Source organism: Bos mutus, chromosome 2 (genome assembly GCF_027580195.1).
Source record: "Bos mutus isolate GX-2022 chromosome 2, NWIPB_WYAK_1.1, whole genome shotgun sequence".
NCBI lineage: Eukaryota > Metazoa > Chordata > Mammalia > Artiodactyla > Bovidae > Bos > Bos mutus.
Window position 1 is genome coordinate 20922663 of NC_091618.1, and position 20384 is coordinate 20943046.

General features: G+C 41.6%; 1 protein-coding gene across 1 annotated transcript in view; it reads left to right on the top strand.

Moving 5' to 3' along the window:
* IRS1 (insulin receptor substrate 1) overlaps positions 1 to 20384 on the top strand; it is a 72496-nt gene that overhangs the window by 42740 nt on the left and 9372 nt on the right. The gene's annotated exons all lie outside the window — the stretch shown is intronic.

The following is a 20384-nucleotide window of genomic DNA, read 5'->3' on the forward strand; positions in this document are numbered from 1 at the left end:
GCTTGTGTTCACTTAAAGCTGGAACATTTTAGAATGAAGTCTCTCCTTTGATATATGGACAGTTCAAAGTAAATGCCATGAGGTCTGTGAATGGATGGCGTATTTTAAAGAGGTTTTGCCAACTGCTGGTATCTTGAGAATGTAACAAACTAGACTTTTAGAGATTGAAGTCCTCCCTTCTCCTCTTCCAGGTGCATAGGTGATGATGGGATGGGGAGATCCATGCCCTTAGGGATCATTAATTGTGGATTCGTGTTGTAATTCTCAAAGGCAAGAATCTGAACAGTGGTTATTGGTATGGGGCCAATAATAGTGATTAGTATCAATATCAATGCTGAGAAGTATTTATGGGTGGCTCTGAGTGATAGATAGGTAGAAGGGATTAGGGGAAAGAGCAGGGGGGGAAGTTGGGAGGAGGAGGGGGTAAAGTTGGGAGGAAAGTATGGGAAATGAAGGGACAGAGTGCCCTCAGTAACTGCATTCAGCGTCAGCCAGGGCTTGTGCTACCCAAGTTCAACTTGAGAAGGCTTTTTGGATTATTTTGATTGGTGAAGCCAGTAGTATTTTATACCGTAAATGGGGAACATACACTCAAGCTAGAGAATTGTAAAGGTCACCTTTGTATTTTAGAGTTTTCTGTAGACAGATAATTAACACAATGATAGCTCTCTATTTGAGCCCTTCAGATCTGTTCTCGACAACCAGAATAAGGCACATAAACTCAGCTCTGTTTATATGTAAACTGTGTAATATCTTAAAGCTAACGTCATTGTTTGCCCCTTCTCAAAGTACAGCCTGTTTTTGATCTACGTAGGGAATATTTTTGAAAAGTGGATGTCTAAGAATGTAAACAGTTGGGAGGGGAGATGCAGCTGTTTATGATTTACTTTTTCATCTTCTGTTCTTTTGTGGCTTTTTATGTCAGAGGACTTCTCTTTACCTATTCTAGTGTATGGCTTATGGCTCTATAAGTATACTTTTTTTGGTTTTTATTTTGGCTTTCTAAATAAAGGATGGAAGGGACTGAAGGAAAAGTTGTCAGATAAAAATAGCCCCGAGCCCACTAGATCTTGAGCTGCAAGCATTGGGCCAGAAGAGCTACGATCCTAGAGTGAAAAGGGTTTCTATTTTATGGGGCCAGTAAATGTCGGCCTCACTCTTTACCTTAGGGCTCTGTTTGTGTGTGTTTGTCAGAATCTATTAGTCACACCCAGTTATTGCATCTACCACTGTCTAGACTCTCCAGGGAATGAGAGAGTTCATATTTACTGTTTTTCCAGGAGGGCATGAATTAAGGGATGAAGAGGTACTTTTATGATGACAATCTCTTTTGCAAACTATTTTCCAGAAGTGAAGGCATTTCCGATATCCAGGTGCCTATTATGTGAAATGTTGTTCTAGCTGATTTCATATAGATTTATCAGAATGGCATTTCACTATGTAATTTCTCATTACCCTTTGTAAACACGAAGCTTACTCTTCATTTCCTTTTATAAAAATAACTTTGTATGTTCTAGTGGCCTCTATTTAGATGAGAGGTTTGACAGCACTTCCACCCATTCTTTTTATAGCATTGTCTATACATTCATGATCAAGAGCATGGCTTTGAATCCAAATTGCCTCACTTACTATCTTTGAGATCTGGAGGAATTTACTCATTCTTTTTGAACCTCAGTTTACTTATTTTTAAACAGAGATAGTAGAACAATCTTAGGGTGGCTGTGAGGATTAAATGAAATAATGCATATTAAAACCCCTAATATAGTGCCTGACATGGAGCAAATGCTGGCTATGTTGTTGATGAAGACTCTAAATTACTGTGATGTGTTCATGAGTGTTAGTGGATTTGGTAATTTTATATACCACATCTTTACCCTAGGAATAGTTTGCTTAAATACTTGAGGAGGAAGGAGAAGACAGGAGTTTGTATTATTTGAAATCAGTTATAATTGAGATTAAAATTTCTTAATTTTCTTAGCCATATTTAACTTGTAGCATTAAAAAATTGATTGAGATTTTAATATTATTTAGCAAAAGAGGATATTACTTTTAAAAGGTTAACAAACCCTGACTTTACTCACTGCCAAATGTGAGGCAAATCTCAGAAAACTTAATAACCCATTTCTTCTTAGGCTGAAATTACCCTTAATTAAGTCTTTTGGACCTTAGAATATGTGTATGAGTACTTATGATTTTCCTGTAGATACTTTTTTAGATAATACAGTTATTGAGTGCCAATTATGTATTAAACACTGATAAGTCAAGCTGAGAGTTGCAGAGAAGAAACCTCAAAAACTATTAGGGAAAAGATATTAGTCAGTCAAATGAAGCTTTTTCACAGTCTTAGGAAATTAAACTTCATGGAATATATGGAATATGGTGTGAACTTATCATGCATAGATGTAGTTTTTCCTTTCAACTAGTAAAGCGTAAAGTGCTTTATACTCACTAAGGACAGTCAATTTTAATAATGGATCAGCTTTTAAATTTTAAGTTCAAAACAACATAGGAAGTGCCTTCATGCTGCTGCTGCTGCTAAGTCACTTCAGTCGTGTCCGACTCTGTGTGACCCCATAGATGGCAGCCCACCAGGCTCCCCCGTCCCTGGGATCCTCCAGGCAAGAACACTGGAGTGGGTTGCCATTTCCTTCTCCAGTGCCTTCATACCCAGTGTTAAAACAGCTGTAACTTGGGAAATACTCCTAATTTGAGACTAGTGGTGTCATATGATAAGTGTAAATGTTGGCGTTTCCATGACAACATTTTTTGAGATATTCCCCTCTGCAGACATGTCTGCAGCATGACCAAGAGCAGAGAGCTTCAGTGTCAGGTGCTTTCCTTCCCCTTTCATTCCTCTTCTGTCCCCCTCCCATTATGGTTTCTGGTGGCTTCTAGCTACTGGATAGAATGAATGAATTGTTCTGTAATTGGCTCAATTGTCAGAGTCTGTGTCACATGTTATATAGTCACCCTCTCATTTAAGCCTTGCTACAGGCTAGTGACTTAGGTGCTTTTAATGGCATTTTACCAGAAACTCACTGATGCTGTTCGAGGTTGTTCAAGTTCCTGCCTCCCCGACAGGTGGCACTGGGGGCGCTAAAGTCTTCCACAGTGCAGTGTCCACGTGGGTCCAACAGCAGTTTCCCTTCCTGTTGTCTCCCAGACATCTTGGCAAAATACGTTCTCTGTCCCAAATAGTTGGGGTAACAACTTGTGTGAAAGGCATGGCATGTGAACTGCCATGCCCAGTGGAATTAGCTCTTGGAGGCTATCTCTGGCCACCTCATCATTTTCCTGCTATTTCCTCAAGCCACTAGAAATCTATGCTTGCCTTGCCTGGGCTTCTGTTCCAGACCAGTAAACTTGTACCTCCTGGTCAGAGCACACGGTCCAGCCCAGGGAATGAAGCTGCCATCTAATAATGAAGGTGTTGCATTCCTGTGAAACTTCATGGATAGGGCAATGGAATCTGATAACTGACTACCTGATAAATCAGACTGATGGCCATATTCTTGACTCAGGGCTGTTTGCCTTTTTGTAGAAATGGGGATCAATTTCCTACTGCCTGTTGACCTGAATGGAAATTATTAGCACACACAGACTATCTTTTTGTGCTTATTTTTCAGTTTTTCCCAAATGTTGATTCCTTTAAGTTATGGTGGCTTTGCCTCGTCCCCTGATACTATACAATGTACTACTTCTGGGTCTTCCTCTGCACACATCGATTGTTCTAGGGATGAGATTCTAGCACGTGGAATCATCCTTGTTCTTCAGAGAGATTTTGGAGGATGAATTAATACTCACGGGGAAGTTCAGTTCAGTCGGTCATTCGTGTCTGACTCATTGTGACCTCATGAATCGTAGCATGCCAGGCCTCCCTGTCCATCACCAACTCCCGGAGTTTATCCAAACTCCTGTCCATCAAGTCGGTGATGTCATCCAGCCATCTCATCCTCTGTTGTCTCCTTCTCCTCCTGCCCCCAATCCCTCCCAGCATCAGGGTCTTTTTCAATGAGTCAGCTCTTCGCATGAGGTGGCCAAAGTATTGGAGTTTCAGCTTCAGCATCAGTCCTTCCAATGAACACCCAGGATTGATCTCCTTTAGGATGAACTGGTTGGATCTCCTTGCAGTCCAAGGGACTCTCAAGAGTCTTCTCCAACACCACAGTTCAAAAGCATCAATTCTTTGGCACTCAGCTTTCTTCACAGTCCAACTCTCATATCCATATATGACCACTGGAAAAACCATAGCCTTGACCAGACGGACCTTTGTGGGCAAAGTAATGTCTCTGCTTTTGAATATGCTATTTAGGTTGGTCATAACTTTCCTTCCAAGGAGTACATGTCTTTTAATTTCATGGCTGCAGTCATCATCTGCAGTGATTTTGGAGCCCCAAAAAAGAAAGTCTGACAGTGTTTCCACTGTTTCCCATCTATCTGCCATGAAGTGATGGGACCAGATGCCATGATATTAGTTTTCTGAATGTTGACCTTTAAGCCAACTTTTCCACTCTCCACTTTTACTTTCATCAAGAGGCTTTTTAGTTCCTCTTCACTTTCTGCCATAAGGGTGGTGTCATCTGCATATCTGAGGTTATTGATATTTCTCCCGGCAGTCTTGATTCCTGCTTGTGTTTCTTCCAGTCCAGCATTTCTCATGATGTACTCTGCATAGAAGTTAAATAAGCAGGGTGACAATATACAGCCTTGACGTACTCCTTTTCCTATTTGGAACCGGTCTGTTGTTCCATGTCCAGTTCTAACTGTTGCTTCCTGACCTGCATATAGGTTTCTCAAGAGGCAGGTCAGGTGGTCTGGTATTCCTATCTCTTTCAGAATTTTCCACAGTTTATTGTGATCCACACAGTCAAAGGCTTTGGCATAGTCAATAAAGCAGAAATAGATGTTTTTCTGGAACTCTCTTTGCTTTTTCCATGATCCAGCGGATGTTGGCAATTTGATCTCTGGTTCCTCTTTTCTAAACCTCTTTTCTAAGCCTTTTTTAAAACCAGCTTGAACATCTGGAAGTTCACGTATTGTTGAAGCCTGGCTTGGAGACTTTTGAGCATTACATTGGTAGTGTATGAGATGAGTGCAATGGTGCGGTAGTTTGAGCATTCTTTGGCATTGCCTTTCTTTGGGATTGGAATGAAAACTGACCTCTTTCCAGTCCTGTGGCCACTGCTGAGTTTTCCAAATTTGCTGGCATATTGAGTGCAGCACTTTCACAGCATCATCTTTCACAATTTGAAATAGCTCAACTGGAATTCCATCACTGCACTAGCTTTGTTCGTGGTGATGCTTTCTAAGGCCCACTTGACTTCACATTCCAGGATGTCTGGCTCTAGGTGAGTGATCACACCATCGTGAATATCTTGGTCTTGAAGCTGTTTTCTGTACAGTTCTGTGTATTCTTGCCACCTCTTTTTAATATCTTCTGCTTCTGTTAGGTCCATACCATTTCTGTCCTTTATCGAGCCCATCTTTGCATGAAATGTTCCCTTGGTATCTTAAATTTTCTTACGGGGAAAGTGGAAGCATATTTTGATTCAGTGTGTAATCCTTGATGGCTCAGTGGTAAAGACTGCACTTGCCAGTGTGGGAGATGTGGATTGGATTCCTACGTCTAGAAGATCTCCTGGAGAAGCAAATGGCAACTCACTCCAGTAGTCTTGCCTAGGAAATCCTGTGGACAGAGGAACCTGGCGGGCTACAGTCCATGGGGTCGCAAAAGAGTCAGACGCAATGTAACGACTTTACCACTATCACCACTCCTTTGCGCCTTGAAGTGTGGTCCTCTGATCAGTGGCCCTGGCATCACCTGGGAGCTTGTTAGGAATGCAGAATCTGGGGCCTGCCCCACTCCAAACCTAGAGATTCAGAATCTGCATTGTTAACCAGATCATCAGGAGACCCTAAGCACGTTAAAGTGAGACAAGCACTGCTTCATTTTCTCTTTGTGATTCATTTTTTCTGTACTCTTCTCTAGTATGCCTTAACAGTGGAGGCCAAAGTCAGCCATGGTACTGCAAAAGCAGAAATATTTTTAGTGAAGTATTCTTCTATCTCAGTTCCTATTCATACCCAAGATGTTAAAAGATTTCAAACTAAATTGCTGTGTAATCTTCAGTTACAATAAATATATAGTCTTCAGGGGCGTTAGAGGAGGTCTTTTTCTGCTCCGTATTGACGTCCATCACCTAAAGAAACCCCCTGCTTGTAGCTGAGTGACTGGGCTGCCACGGAGTTTGTTTTGCACGTATATATACAGAATACTATCCTATCTTCTTTTTCTATTTTATTTTTCTAAAGAGTTGGGCTATTGAGTTCAATGACTCATGATTAGAAAGAATGTGGGTGGAGACTCCATCTTACCTCCGTGCTACTACTAACCAGTTTTGTGAGCTCAGGCAACTCATTTAGTGATCATTTTAACTCTTAACTAACCACACGGTCAAGGTACCACTGTGCTCAATTGTTCAGTTGTCTGACTCTTTGCAGTCCTTTGGACTGTAGCCCGCAAGACTCCTCTATCCATGGAATTTTCCAGGCAAGAATACTGGAGTGGGTTGCCATTTCCTCCTCCAAAGTATCTTCCCCATCCAGGGATTGAACTCATGTCCCTTGCATCTCCTACATGGGCAGGTGGTTTCCTTATCTGCTGGGCCATCAGGGAAGTCCCCATAATATCAGCCCTGGGACTGCTTTGACTGTTCTGTTCCTATTAATCCATGAGACCTTTATACAGTGGCTTGATCATGCGGTGGAAGTTGCCTATAGCAATAGGAATGGGGTGTCTAGAACAAAAATTGGGATAATTGTCATCCATACGTATATTTTGCTTAGTCATTGTACCATCCTCCTTACCACTTTGATAGAACTGATAGAACTCTCAGGTGGGAAAAACTTGCTAAGTGGACTTTTTAAAAATTGAGGTATAGTTGATTTATAATGTTGTGTTAGTTTCTGGTGTACAGCAAAGTGATTCATAGATATATTCTTTTTCATATTCTTTTCCATTATGGTTTATTACAGGATATTGAATATAGTTCTCTGTGCTATACAGTGGGACCTTGCTATTGATCTGTTTTACATATAGTAGTGTGTATCTGCAAATCCCAAACTCCTAATTTATCTCTCCCCTGCTTTCTCCTTTGGTAACCATGAGTTAGTTTTCTAAGTCTGTGAACTGTTTCTCTTATGTAAATAAGTTCATTTGTATCATATTTTAGATTACACATGTAAGTGATATTGTGTGAGTCACTTTTTGTTGAATTTTTCTTATATTTCCTGGCTTTGTCTCTGGAACAAGGGCTAATAAACCACTGAATGGCCAAAGGCAGGGGCAGAAGGCCACCGTGGAGAAGGGTCCTAGCTTATTTACTTATGTGCAGTGGTTCTCAAGTCACTTTCCTATTGACTTTCTCCAGCTAATGCCTGTAGCACGGGAATTAGCAAAGATCTGGGTGTTCCCAGTGCTTGCACCTCTGTTGAAAGACTCTGCAAGGGCTTTTATTTCTACTGGAAGTTCTCTGAGGTTCCAAGAAGACACGATGTGTGTTAAGTCAGCGGCTGTGTTAGGGTCTCTGTTAGGAACTGCTGATGGTTGGGAGTGAGGAGAGCTGAAAGTCGGAAGACAAGTATCTCTGAAGAATCCGTCTTGGTCTGGACCTCAACCTAGTCCCATTCTTATTTAACTGATTGTTGAGGAAGGAAAGCGTGGAGAAACCAAGTAAACAGGTAGGCCATTGTCCACTGGTGACTTGGTTTTATGGAAAAAATGTAAGGCAATTTTTGAGCAGAATTCAGCAGAGCTCATCATAGAGCTGTTAATTAAGTGTTAATTATAGCCTGTCGCTGGTGGATAGTAATGGTGAAATTGTGTGGTTCGGTTTTATTTTGAAGGCATTTTGTCAGCAGCTCAGACTACAGTCAAGAAAGAATAGAAGCTATTGTTTTCTTTGTGTATCTTAGGACCGTAGCAGCTTCTGGGGCCAGTATTGAAAAGAGGATCTGTTCTTATTACTATCACGAAGTTTTATCAGAAAAAAATCTGTATCTAACTACCTGGAAATCAATTTGTTCTTTCTGCTCATGGTCTAGATTTTAGAATTTTGAACCCTAAATTCTCTTACTGATGATGGTACATGTACCCTGCCCGCTTCTTCCACCTCCTCTGTTATTTTTCTTCAAGTTTAAGTTGAGGGAAAACAGACCTAAAAGTGTCTTCCTGGGAACACATCTTATATTTAGAAATTCCAGTTGCTGTTTCTATCTCAGTCTTGTACTTTGACTATTTTTTTTTTTTTGGTACTAAATCATCTTCCAAGGTGGATATTTATTTCATAAAGTGAAAACGTGTGGGAAACAGTTTTGTGACTTAGGAGTCGCCCCTGAGAGAGCAAAGTTAGTGGATTTAATTTAAAAGTTGACTAACTCTGGAATAGAGTTGACCTAATCCTTAATTTTTTTCCCCCTCCCAGATATTTGAAGGGCAATGAGCAGGACTAATAGTCACAAGCCACATAAGGAAACTGTCTTCTGCTTCACAATGTCCTTCTCTTGTTATCTAATGGAGTTTTGCAAGTGACTGTGAAAACGAGGTGTTTTCTCCACTTCATTGTACTGTGGAGGCAAAATGAGATCAAATGACTCATCCAAGACCAGACAGAAGGTCCTGGCTCGGCTGGGCAGAGATACAGACCTGGGAGTATTCAGATGCATTTCCTTGTGGGGTTGATCTGTCTCCTGTGGGTCAGAATAAGAGGAGCCTCATCACACCGTGATAGTCTTCCCCTAGATCTGTTGCTTTGGCCTCAGCAATCCTGCTAATCTAACGTCTTCAGTCAGCTTTGTTCCCTGCATCCAGAAGATTCCTGTTTTCCTTTGGAGCAGGGACAGAGGCAAACGTGGGATAGGACTGGTTAATCAGATTAACTAGATGTCTTCTAGGTCATGAGGCTGCAGGACTCAGTAGAGGTAACTTCCCATCAGTGATAAGTTGGGAGGCACCCTCGGGACTCAAGTCATGGTGTGACAGTCAGAAATAAAGCCTGAGAACCAAGAGCACGTCTTCCCTCTGATTCTTCCCTAAAACTGGTGGGGATTCCAGAAACAGCTGATAAGCATGTGTATGTCTTCCTCCATTTCCTCTGCTATAGCAATAACTTCAGAACAGGGTTCCTCAGACTCAGCTCAACTGACATTTGGGGCCAGGTGATTCTTTGCTGTGGGCTTCCCAGGGGACTTAGTGGTAAAGAACCCTCCTGCCAATGCAAGAGATGCAGGTTTGATCCCTGGGTCGGGAGGATCTCCTGGAGAAGGAAATGGCAACTCACTCCAGTGTTCTTGCCTGGAGAATCCCATGGACAGAGGAGCCTGGCAGGCTACAGTCCATAGGATTGCAAAGAGTCGGACACAACTGAGCGACTAACACTTTTCACTTCTGGTCTCTACTTACTAAATACCAACAGCTTCTCTCTTACTTTAACTCCAACTGTGACAACCAAAAGTGTTTCCAGGCATTGTTAAATGTCCCTTGAGGGGGGAAATTATCCCTACCCATTCAAATTGAGAATTATTGCTCTAGAGACTTCATGGAATACATGGAGGCAATGGCAACCCACTCCAGTACTTTTGCCTGGAAAATCCCATGGATGGAGGAGCCTGGAGGGCTGCAGTCCATGGGGTCGCTGAGGGTCGGACACGACTGAGCAACTTCACTTTCACTTTTCACTTTCACACATTGGAGAAGGAAATGGCAACCCACTCCAGTGTTCTTGCCTGGAGAATCCCAGGGACGGGGAAGCCTGGTGGGCTGCCGTCTATGGGGTCGCACAGAGTCAGACATGACTGAAGCGATTTAGCAGCAGCAGGAGGTCTCAGGCGTGAGAAGTGGGCTTAGCCCCACAAGTACCGTTTAGCTAAAGTCCAGGTGACTTTTGCCTGGTACTCCAGTGGGGCTGGGGATCACCTTCACAGACCCCATTTATTTCCTTTGGGACTGTGATTACCTCAGAGCCCCCAGTAAATATTCTTCATAAGAATTCCTTAAGAGTTGTCACTACATCTTCATTAAGAACTTGGCCCAACTGTCTTCAGAATGCTTCTAGTTCAGCCCTGAACTGGCATGAAGCACTTAATTCAGCATGCTGGTAGGGAATTTCCAGCAAATATCATTTTCCAAGTCAAAAATGACAAGGCTGAGATGTCTGATAATGGAAGAAAAGAGGGAAGAATGGGCACAGTGGGTGGTGAGACTTGAAAGATGAAAGTGGAGGACCAGGAGCCTGGGGTCAGTGCATGAAAGGTCAGCCCCCCTTTTCCACTGGAAGAGCTTTGCCCCCTTATCTGAGACAATAAAGAAGTGTTTGCAGTTGGTTAGATATATGCATCACTGCTTCAAAGACCTTAGAGATGTGAGTGATGTGTCCATTATCAATTATTCCAGATCATCTTTCTGATGTCTTCCCTTCCTTTTCCAGCTGCCAACAATTAGACATGTGCATCTGGCAGCAATTTCAGTTTTTCGTCAAGTTCCTCAAGCAGCATTGACCTCACTCTCCTGTTCAGTTGAGAGATTGGGGAAAAGAATTCGGAAACAACAAGCACTCAGTCCCTTCCCCAACAATTAGAAACATGCTTTAGCACCTGGAGAGAGTGCCTAAGAGTCCCAGTGACCATCCATTTAAGCCTATTCATGAGAACTCTTTGTAAATTCTTTCATGCATAAGTCTTTTCGTTAGCTGACTTAGATAGGGTGGGGATCTTCAAGCTTCTAATTTCTTCCTGGCAAGCAGCAGAAGTGGCCTTTCTGTGACATTTCTGTAGATGGCATCCATTGAAGAGCTGCTCAAAGACCTGTTGATGCTGTTTATCCCAGTGTTCAACTGGAGCTGTTCCCTTTGTATTCAGTAGGTAAGCAGGTCTTTGTCTTGTCTGAAGACAAGACTTTTTGTCTAAAGATCAAGGACTTCATCTCACAAGGTCCTATTTTTAGCATTTTACTGCTACAACTTTTACTACTTTTATGTTTTGTTCTGGCCTTTCCCCCATACCCACCTCCTCTCTGAAGTAACTTTTCTCTCTTCCCAAGACACCTCCTAATCTTGACTTCAGGTTCGGTTCTTGGCCGCCATCTTGTCTGTGGCGTCCCTGTTGCTTCCTTCTCCCACCAGGACATTTTTGTCTGCCATGTATTCGGGTTATCAGAAGGGGATAGGAGATCCAAGGATTTCTAGTTCTTCATGAGAATAGTACCAGTAAGAGTTAATGTCTGAGGGCTTATTATGTGCAAGGCACAATGATGAGAACTTTTCATGTGTTATCTCGCTGAACCTCAAGAGATGACCCTATAGAATGGGCACTGTTAGCCTATGTTATGGGTGACAGCACAGAGGTTTACAGGAGTTTGTAACTTGCCCAAAATTACGGAGGGAAGAGAAGCAGGAGAAGAGAGAATGTACATTCTTAGTTTTTTTTTTCTTTTTTAAGTTTAACTTGGACGTAAGTCCTGAGTTAAAATTGATCAGTCTAAAAACATGCAACAACCGTGTAATGGCTCTATCTTCATTCTCAAAATAACCTTTGTGGGTGGAGTGTCCTAAACTACATTTTAGAAGGCAAGATTGCTTACAGGTTATTTGCGTATCACTCAGGTAGTGGCAACTCAAGGGAAAGAGTTGGTTTCAGAGAGTGTTCTTTCATTATTTAGGCTGCTTAAGGAAAAAAAGAAAAACAGCTCACTTAACTACATGGTGCGGTAGTAAAGAATCTGCCTGCCAATGTAGGAGATGCAGGAGCGACGAGTTCCGTCCCTATGTTGGGAAGATCCCCTGGAGAAGGAAATGCAACCCACTCCAGTATTCTTGCCTGGGAAATCCTATGGGCAGAGGGATCTGGTGGGCTCCAGTCCCTGGGGTCACAGAGAATCAGACATGACTGAGTAACTGAGCATGTACATGCATATTTAACTGCCAAAAATCCCAGATGAATTCTTCCCAACACTTCCCCTTGATATACTCAAAGCAAAAAGAAGGAAGACAAAGGCTAAATCCTTTTTATTTGTGATTTAGAATGATGTGTTTCAGGAGATGTTAATCAGATGCGTGTAGTAGGGAAAGTCCTCTACTGAGTTTGACCTTCGTAGGACCAGCTGGCAATGGCCCTGCTCTCTGTTAGGCCAGTTTAATGACCAAAACACCTACAGGAGGGAGATCAGGGCCACATGGCTGTGGTACCTCGTGGTTCCTTTGAAAGATGCTTGTACAATTCAGTACATTTTTCTTGCATTACCAAGTTCTTCCATAAAGTCAACCACAACCCATATTATCGGGGACTCCGACTAAAACTTGTGGTGAGTAGGAAATAGATTAAACACAGGTTTTCCCTTTTCTCTGGCTGCCAAAAGTGATGTCAGTGGTGTTAATGATCCTTGCCTCAGCCCTCTGCAGACCTACGGCCGTCTGTGCGAATACTTGTTCTACACTCTTGTTCCTGGGCTGTTACAAAAATGCTGATGATGGCTGATAATGAACAACTGAGCAGCCGGACAGTTACTCGAAGGTACACTCAGGCGCTTGCTTTCTTTCAGTTTACGAGAAGACTCTAGGGAGTGGGCAAAGACTGTGACGTCTATTTAGTGTTTAACAGCAAAAAATAAAGGCAAGGGGATGAGGTTCACCCGCTTTCCTTTTGCCTAATTAATAGAAATGGTTTTGCAAACACTTTTTACTCTCTCTACACCACATTGTAAATGAAGTGATTGTCATTTAAGTCTACAGATTTGTATCAGAGCCAAATAAAAGCTATGTCCCATACTTCTGAACATGACACAAACAAACAAAACTGGTATGAAATTACAGTATAAACCTCAGAGGTGCAATTGTAATTCCTGTTGGGGAGAATATACTGCAGAAAGCGCTCCCATGAAAGCGGAAGAAAGCAACTTTTATGACCTTCTTCCTCAGGTAGGGAAGATGAGATCATATTATTTTCATGTCTTCAAGTAACAGGTTTATTTTAGTTGAGCTCTTTGAAAATGAAAACTTCCTGTCCCCCAGCACACGTGATCTGACTTGAAATGTTAGAGGGATTGTTTCTCTGACTTCCTCTGCCTTGATTTTCTCGTACTACTACATGGGGATAGATTAGAATTTTGGCAGAAGAGAGATTTGAGGCATTTGGGTTCACATTTAGTGGGGGAGACTATTAGGGTGTTGACACCCCCTTTGCTTTATGTTTTAATTACCTTTGGCTTTATCAGCATGCTCCATCTTTAAGAAAAATATGGGTAGTAACTGAAGTGATTAGTCTTTGGCTTCAGAGATTTCTGAATATTTATTCAGATTTCCTTAGTAGATCATTGATGGAATACTTTTCATGGTTGAGGACCATATGTTGTCATTGTTTAAATCGGCTTCTCCATAAGTCCCTAGCCTTCTTAAAAGGTTTCCAGCGCCTTCCATCTTCTGCCCCTTTGTTGCTGGGGAAGGAGAAATCCAGCATCACCCGGTCCAGCCTCACCTGGCTGGACCACAGCGGGAGCCCACAGGTGTGATGGGCAGGGTCTTGGTCCCTCCCTCTCTTCTTTCCTGTGCATAATACGTGTGCCTGTCTTCATTGGTGGTCTCCTGAAGTCACCAACCCTGCCAGAAGGTCTTTCCCTGGGACAAAAGGGAAGCTGGAGTGAGATGGCCTCTCACATGTTGGCAGCTCTCCCTGAATTTCTTTCCTTGGCAACTCTGCGCCATGGAAGGGCTGGCCAGCAACCGTGTTATTTTCACCAGCCCTCCCCCATGTGACTCGCACTGGGCAAAACTGCTATTTAAGCAGCTCCATTAAAGCACTGGCTTGGCCGGTCGGTTACCCTTTGCCATTTAAGACCATGAAACCAAGTCTTTCCAGCTCACTTCTGGCCTATTTTGAAAGAGGTTGGTTGCCTTTCTTTAGCTAAAATGACTGTCTCCTTTCAACATAAAGTAGCAAATACCTTGGGTCTTACTTCCGACTTGACTTCTTGAGTTCAATCCTCACTTGATTTTTTTTTCTTTTTTGGTGATGATGGTCTGAAGGCTTTAAAAGAGAATGTTTTTTCACTACTTAGATCTGTCTTTTCCCAAAGTCTCAGGTTGCCCGTACACTTCAGTAGTACCTTGTGAAAAGCAGAGAGACAGTCCCCCTGGCCCACACTTGAAGCTGTCTGGATTTAATTCTCTGTTCCTTGGGTAGCTGGGCTGGTAACTCTGCTTCCGCCTTAGATGCCACCGTCAAGCGCGCTTGGTACAAGCCAAACTCTGAGCCAGGAAATTCTTTGCATAAGGACTTTCACCCAGTCCATCAGACAGATCCCTGCTCTTGCTTATCCATCTGAGACTGCATGGTACACTTCGGGGACTATAAATGTATTTGATACTGATGATTTAAAAAAGAATTACTGGGCCTGTTTTTCAGGTTTCAGGTACACTTAAAAACAGTAATTTTGCAGTGTTTTCTAAGGTGTTCTATTATACGGAAGCGTTCTAGAAGGCTCGGTCAGCTTTAAATTGGCCATGTGTTGTTCAGTTGTGTCCAACTCTGTGACCCCATGTGACCCCATGGAAGCATGCCGGGCTTCCCTGCCCTTTACCATCTCCTGGAGTTTGCTCTAACTCATGTCCAGTGAGTCATGAAACCAGCTCATCCTCTGTCGCTCCCTTGTCCTTCTGGCCTCAAACTTTCCCAGTATCAGGGTCTTTTCCAATGAGTTGGCTTTTTTGCATCAGGTGGCCAAAGTATTGGAGCTTCAGCTTCAGTTCTTCCAATGAATATTCAGGGTTGGTTTCCTTTAGAGTTGACTGGTTTGATCTGTTTGCTGTCCACGGGACTCTCGAGAGTCTTCTCTAGCACCACACTTCAAAAGCATCAATTCTTTGGTGCTCAGCCTTCTTTATGGTCCAACTCTCATATCCATACGTGACTGTGAATTAATTGCATTAGCATCAGTGGGGTAGCCAAAGAAATAAACTGTGGTCATGGTTAGTGGTACACAGTTGAATATAACTGTGTGAAAAAGAAATGAACAAATCTGGGAAGACAGGATAAAGAGAGATATCACCGGTGCCGTGTTCAGCATCCTGCAAGGTACAGAGCTCCCCACCAACCTCTCTGCTCTCACATCCCTTCCACCTTCTTTCTTTTTCTAATCCCAATCAAAGGTAATCTTCTCTGAAAGGAGTTCCCCTATGCCCCCACCAGTTTTTCTAAATGCTTTGCATGTGCCATTTCCTTAAGGACTTAGGCATTTGGAAAACAAACCCAAGAAGCCAGAGGGTTTTTGGTTTTTTTTTTTTTTCCTGCTTTTAAATCATCATACTTCTCCCCATACACAATGAATTGGGAGGATGGGAAAGGGGTTAAAATACCAAGAAGGTTTAAAAAGTTGGTTAACATTTTATCTTATCACAGATTTTTCAGAATGGGAAAGATCTAAATATTAAATCTATTAAAGCACTATCTTCCTCGCTACTTAAACATCTTTGACATTAGATATAGAATATTAAAAGTTCAAAATTTTTAAGTAAATAGTAAAATCAGAACCATAGCTAAATAGTAGTTTTCCTTAGGTGACAGGAATTATAATGATTATAATGAATTATGTTTATTCCTTCCTTACATTTACTGTCTCTTATAAATTTTCTTTATTATGCTGAAGGTTTTTTTGTTTTCAGTCACAGCTGTTTATGTTAAGCGAAAGAGAAATATGCTGTTTGACACATTTCTTCAAGTGGAGGAATTTATTTATATGAATTTTTCTAGTTGAGTCTACAGTGTAAGATCTCAAACAATGATCTCCATTGAAGAAAAGTCATTACTATAGTCTTTTTTTTTTTTTTCCCAGCCATAGTTGGATGAAGAAGAGTTTCTTTCTGGCTACATTTTAGTGCATGACAACAGCCAAGCAACTTACAATATTTTTACTTCTGTTTTCTTAGTAAAGTAGAAAGTGGTGTTCTAACCAGGTATTTCAACTATGTTGCACTTAATAAGTTGGCAGGAAGTTTCAAGGTGTTTAAATACAAGATAAAAACTTTTAGACAGTGGGTTTGACTAAAAATGTATTGCTGAAAAGGAGCAGATCCTTCTTTTGTGCTTATATCATAACTGTATGCTGTTTCAGCTGCTCACCCAGTGGAGACTAATCAGTAGGCTGAGACAGTGTGAAAGGAAGCAGAAGCTTTATTTGTTTTTCAGCTCTAGCCAGCAGAGTTTAAGTGGGTCGAGTCCAGGAGATGTAAATTCCTACTGGATACAATAATGCAATAATCCATAGGTCTCAAGTAGCATAGTCAAGTGTTGACTTATTTGATAATGCTTTAAAAATTGCATTTTTCATTACTGGCAACGGGATTAGGCGGATTTTATCCTGTGAGAAGACACATGCGGACCATAGATGCTGATGTGGTGATGAAATTTTTGTCAAAATGTAATTTCCTGCTACTAAATCTTGTGCCAGGTGCATCGTATTTCTGGGTTCAAAAGTTATTCCCCAGTGATGTAACTCGAGAGAATAGATCACAGGAACATCACCATTTGATATTTACACAGTTCTTCTCCAAGGATATGTTTTGCTTTTTCTTGTTTCCAGTTTATGAGTGCTACAAATGAATTTTTGTAAAACATCCTAGCAATGTTTGCCTTGTGTGGTTGATTGGGAGTCTTGAAATTGTGTATATAAAGTGCATTAAACACACATTACCCATGTCTTCTTTTTCAGTATGTATTACAGTCTTTACCATTGTATTTGTGGCACTCAACAGATGTTTATTGCATTTAATGACTGTGGGAGCTTAGAATGGATGGGTATATTTCCAAGTTGCACAAATGTATGAATATACATTCATAGATGTGTATTTTTGTCGTTTAGTCACTATATCATGCCAGGCATGCAAATAAATTTGCATGGTTGCCCTTCTTCAAGTGGGTTGCTTTATTCAAGCTCAGCCCTTATGGATTGCAAGTAGAGGTAGGCATATAGACAGATAAACTGAAGTCCCATGAGGCATCTGCTAAGGTCTGTCTGTAAAGTTAGGACAGTTCCTTTCCAACAAAACTCTACAGTGATGTTTTTGGAACTTTAGTTTTGGAGTTCTTTGGCTTTAGATAATACCTCACTGGGAACCATTACCCAGCTTAATCAGCTCTTTTATTCACCATATTTGGGTCTCAAAGCTTTTTGCCTGTCTCCAAAGATCAGATGTGCCCTCCAAGGGCCAAACTGGCTGCTATAGAGACCATTCAAAAGGGTATGCCCAAAGCTGAGAAGGCAGTTGCAAGAAAGAAAGAAAGGGGACTTGAAGAAGGCATTCCAAAAATGCTTTGAACAATGCTGCATGCTTGGAATAAGTATGCAGATCTGAGGTGGCTGTGCGCAAGAGTCCTCACTGAGGATCTTTGTGAAAAATCTGTCTTGTTTACTCAGTAGCTAAACTTTATGTACGGACACACACACACCCTTGCACAAAAATAAACTGGGCAAACGTCAGACTGTCCCTTTAAATTTTCCTCTCTTGCTTATCGATAGCTTCTGCTCTTGTCCCCTCCATGTCAGCCTTACCTACCGCTTTCTCACTTATTCCTAGACCAGCTGGCACTGGTAGGTTGCATTAGTGACTGAGGCCTGTGTTGATCAGGATTTATGATGAAGGCTTTGAAAAGTAGTATGCCGAAATTTTTTGGAGGGGACGGTATATGATGGAATTGATATATCCTTTGATTTCCTGCCCTTTGACCATACTACTTGTGGAAAATTACCAGGATGGTTTCAAGGGTGCAAGGGTATGTGTGTGTGGTCCACAGCAATAGATTTCAGCCTCCAGGGACTATATATTTTTCTTTTCCTCTCCTCAAAGGGGCCCCAATTTCCACCCTTGTGCATCCATGCAGGTTGGCACGTGTGATGACACCGCTGGTTATAGTCTGTTCCTGTGCTAAGCTGTTCATTCAGCTCTTCTGGATAAGAGCCAGATGTAAAATCAAAAGCATACCCTTGACTTTTTAAATTGGCAGCATGTTTGTCTCAAGCCTTTTAATAAAACATGGCCTTCTTACCTAATTTTAGGATGTATGAAACTGTGTTAAGCTGTACATAGATATCCTGGTAGGAACATTTTGATAGATTGCAATATAGGTTCAGAAGAAACTTGAAAGTAAGTAAGATCTCTGGGGTTTTAGAAAGGCTAGGTTATTGTTTCACTTGTAGCAACCACATGAAGTAAATCCTGTCTCTTTGATAATAAAAGAGATAAGCCTAGTGTGGTTTTTTGTTTGTTTGTTTTTACCTTGATGTCTCCATGTCAAGTCTTTATTTGTAAGTAGAAACATAGACTTTATCTGTTATTTAGGGCTGAAGTTAATACTGTGAAATGAACAGAAATCTCTTAGTAAAACTTGAATCCTTATCTGGTAAATTTCAGCTTACCTGAAAGCGGTTTTGTAGACGATCAGTGCTGGTGGATCCCAGCCATACTCTCCTGCAAAGAGGAGAGCGAGAGGCAGAGGGGAAAAAAAAAATTTGTATTGGTCAACATTTACCTTGTGTGGACTTTCAGGTCTGCTGCCGCCCTTGCCATGGACATGGATCATTACTGCTGTGTGCTGATCATATCACAAAGCACGTCCTTGTGGTCCCTTCACTTATTTAAAGATGTCTTGGTCTGTCATTCATGGTGCCTCACCACCTACACAACCCGCGTTTGTAGACGTCTCTCCTCTTTCCCCTTTGCAGATACCCTGTGTTCTGACAAAACTACCTTCCTCACTTGGCCTAACCAGGGCTGTGTGCTCATCCCCCCTGGGCTTATTTTGTCCTGTGCCCTCCGTGGGAAGTGTGCCTTGTCCCTTTCATTCCTTCCACTCATATTTAGTGAGTTCCTGCTCTGTGCCAGCACTGAAACACCATTTCCACACCTCCAGACTCTTCCATGGCTTCCAAACCAAGCCAAGTGTGTCAGTGAGGTGCTTCCTTTACGCTCCCAGCTAGAAATGTTCTTCTCTCCTCTGTACATCCAGGGCAGGAGTCCCTAATCCCTGGACCATGGACTGTTACTGGTCTGTAGGCCATTAGGAACTGAAACACACATCAGGCAGTGACTGATGGATGAGTGAGACAGGGAAGCTTAATCTGTATTTACAGCTGCTCCCCGTTGCTGGCATTACCGCCTGAGCTCTGCCTCCCATCAGATCAGTGGCAGCATTAAATCCTCATAGGAGTGTGAACCCTACTGTGAACTGTGCATGCAAGGGATCTAGGTTGCATGCTCCTTATGAGAATCACTTCAAAACCATCCTTTCTCTGAAGCCCTGGAAAAAATTGTTTTCCATGAAACTGGTCTCTGATGCCAAAAAGATTGGGGACCACTGATAAACAGCTTTTTGCCTATTGTACCTTTTGTGGAATTCACCCTGTTTCAACTTTGCATTCTCTATTTGTGAATGAAGCTTACCTTCCTTGCTAAAATTTCTGGAAAGCAGAGCCTATAACAGAATTCACCATTGTAGCCTCGGTAGTACTTAATGCAACCATTTACTTATTTGACAGGTATTTATTGATTAGCTCTGCTGTGCCTCCTCCTTCTCAGGACATCCTATAAATATTGATGTTTCTATAGATACCTTTTGGATGCGTGAAAAATAAGGCTCTCAGAAGGACTATCTAATGTTAAGATTGAGAGTGAATGAGACTTTATAAGTTTGAGAAGGGGTCTACTCCTAAGGGGAATGGGTAACACTCATTGTGATCTGACTTTTAAACTGCGTAGAAGAAATGTTGTGTTTCTGCCAGAATAACTTATCTCTGTTAGACCTAAATTAGAACCCCCTTTTTAAATTTAATGATTAACTAGGTCTCTTTTGCTTAGACATTCTTTTGCATCTAGAATTTTCCTATCAACCAATGTCAACTTAAAAACCAATTTCAGATTTTATAATGGGAAAACCCTGCAACTTCAAATTCTAAAATCTCCATTTGACTTTTAATCAAAAGAAGATTAAACATAGCCTGATGGTAACCTGCTTACCATATTTTGTAGTTGTTTTACACAAAAGCTTCAGTGGACGTTTTTATTTTGATCATAAGAACATCAAAGTGTTCTGTGTTTTTGTGTTGCTAAACCTCTGAAACCTCCAAACCACATCGATTGGTTTGCTGACTTAATATTGACTATTGTGACTTTGTGATTGCTTTAGACTCTTGCATTTTAAAAGAAAAAAAGAAGTTAAATACAGTTTGTTTATTTTTCTGAAGTACTCAGTACTGCCTGTGCCTGTAACTTCAGTTTATCCCATGCTGTCCCGCTGTCCCTTTTTAAAGAAAAACGCTAAAGAAGTGATTGAACGTGTGTTTTGAG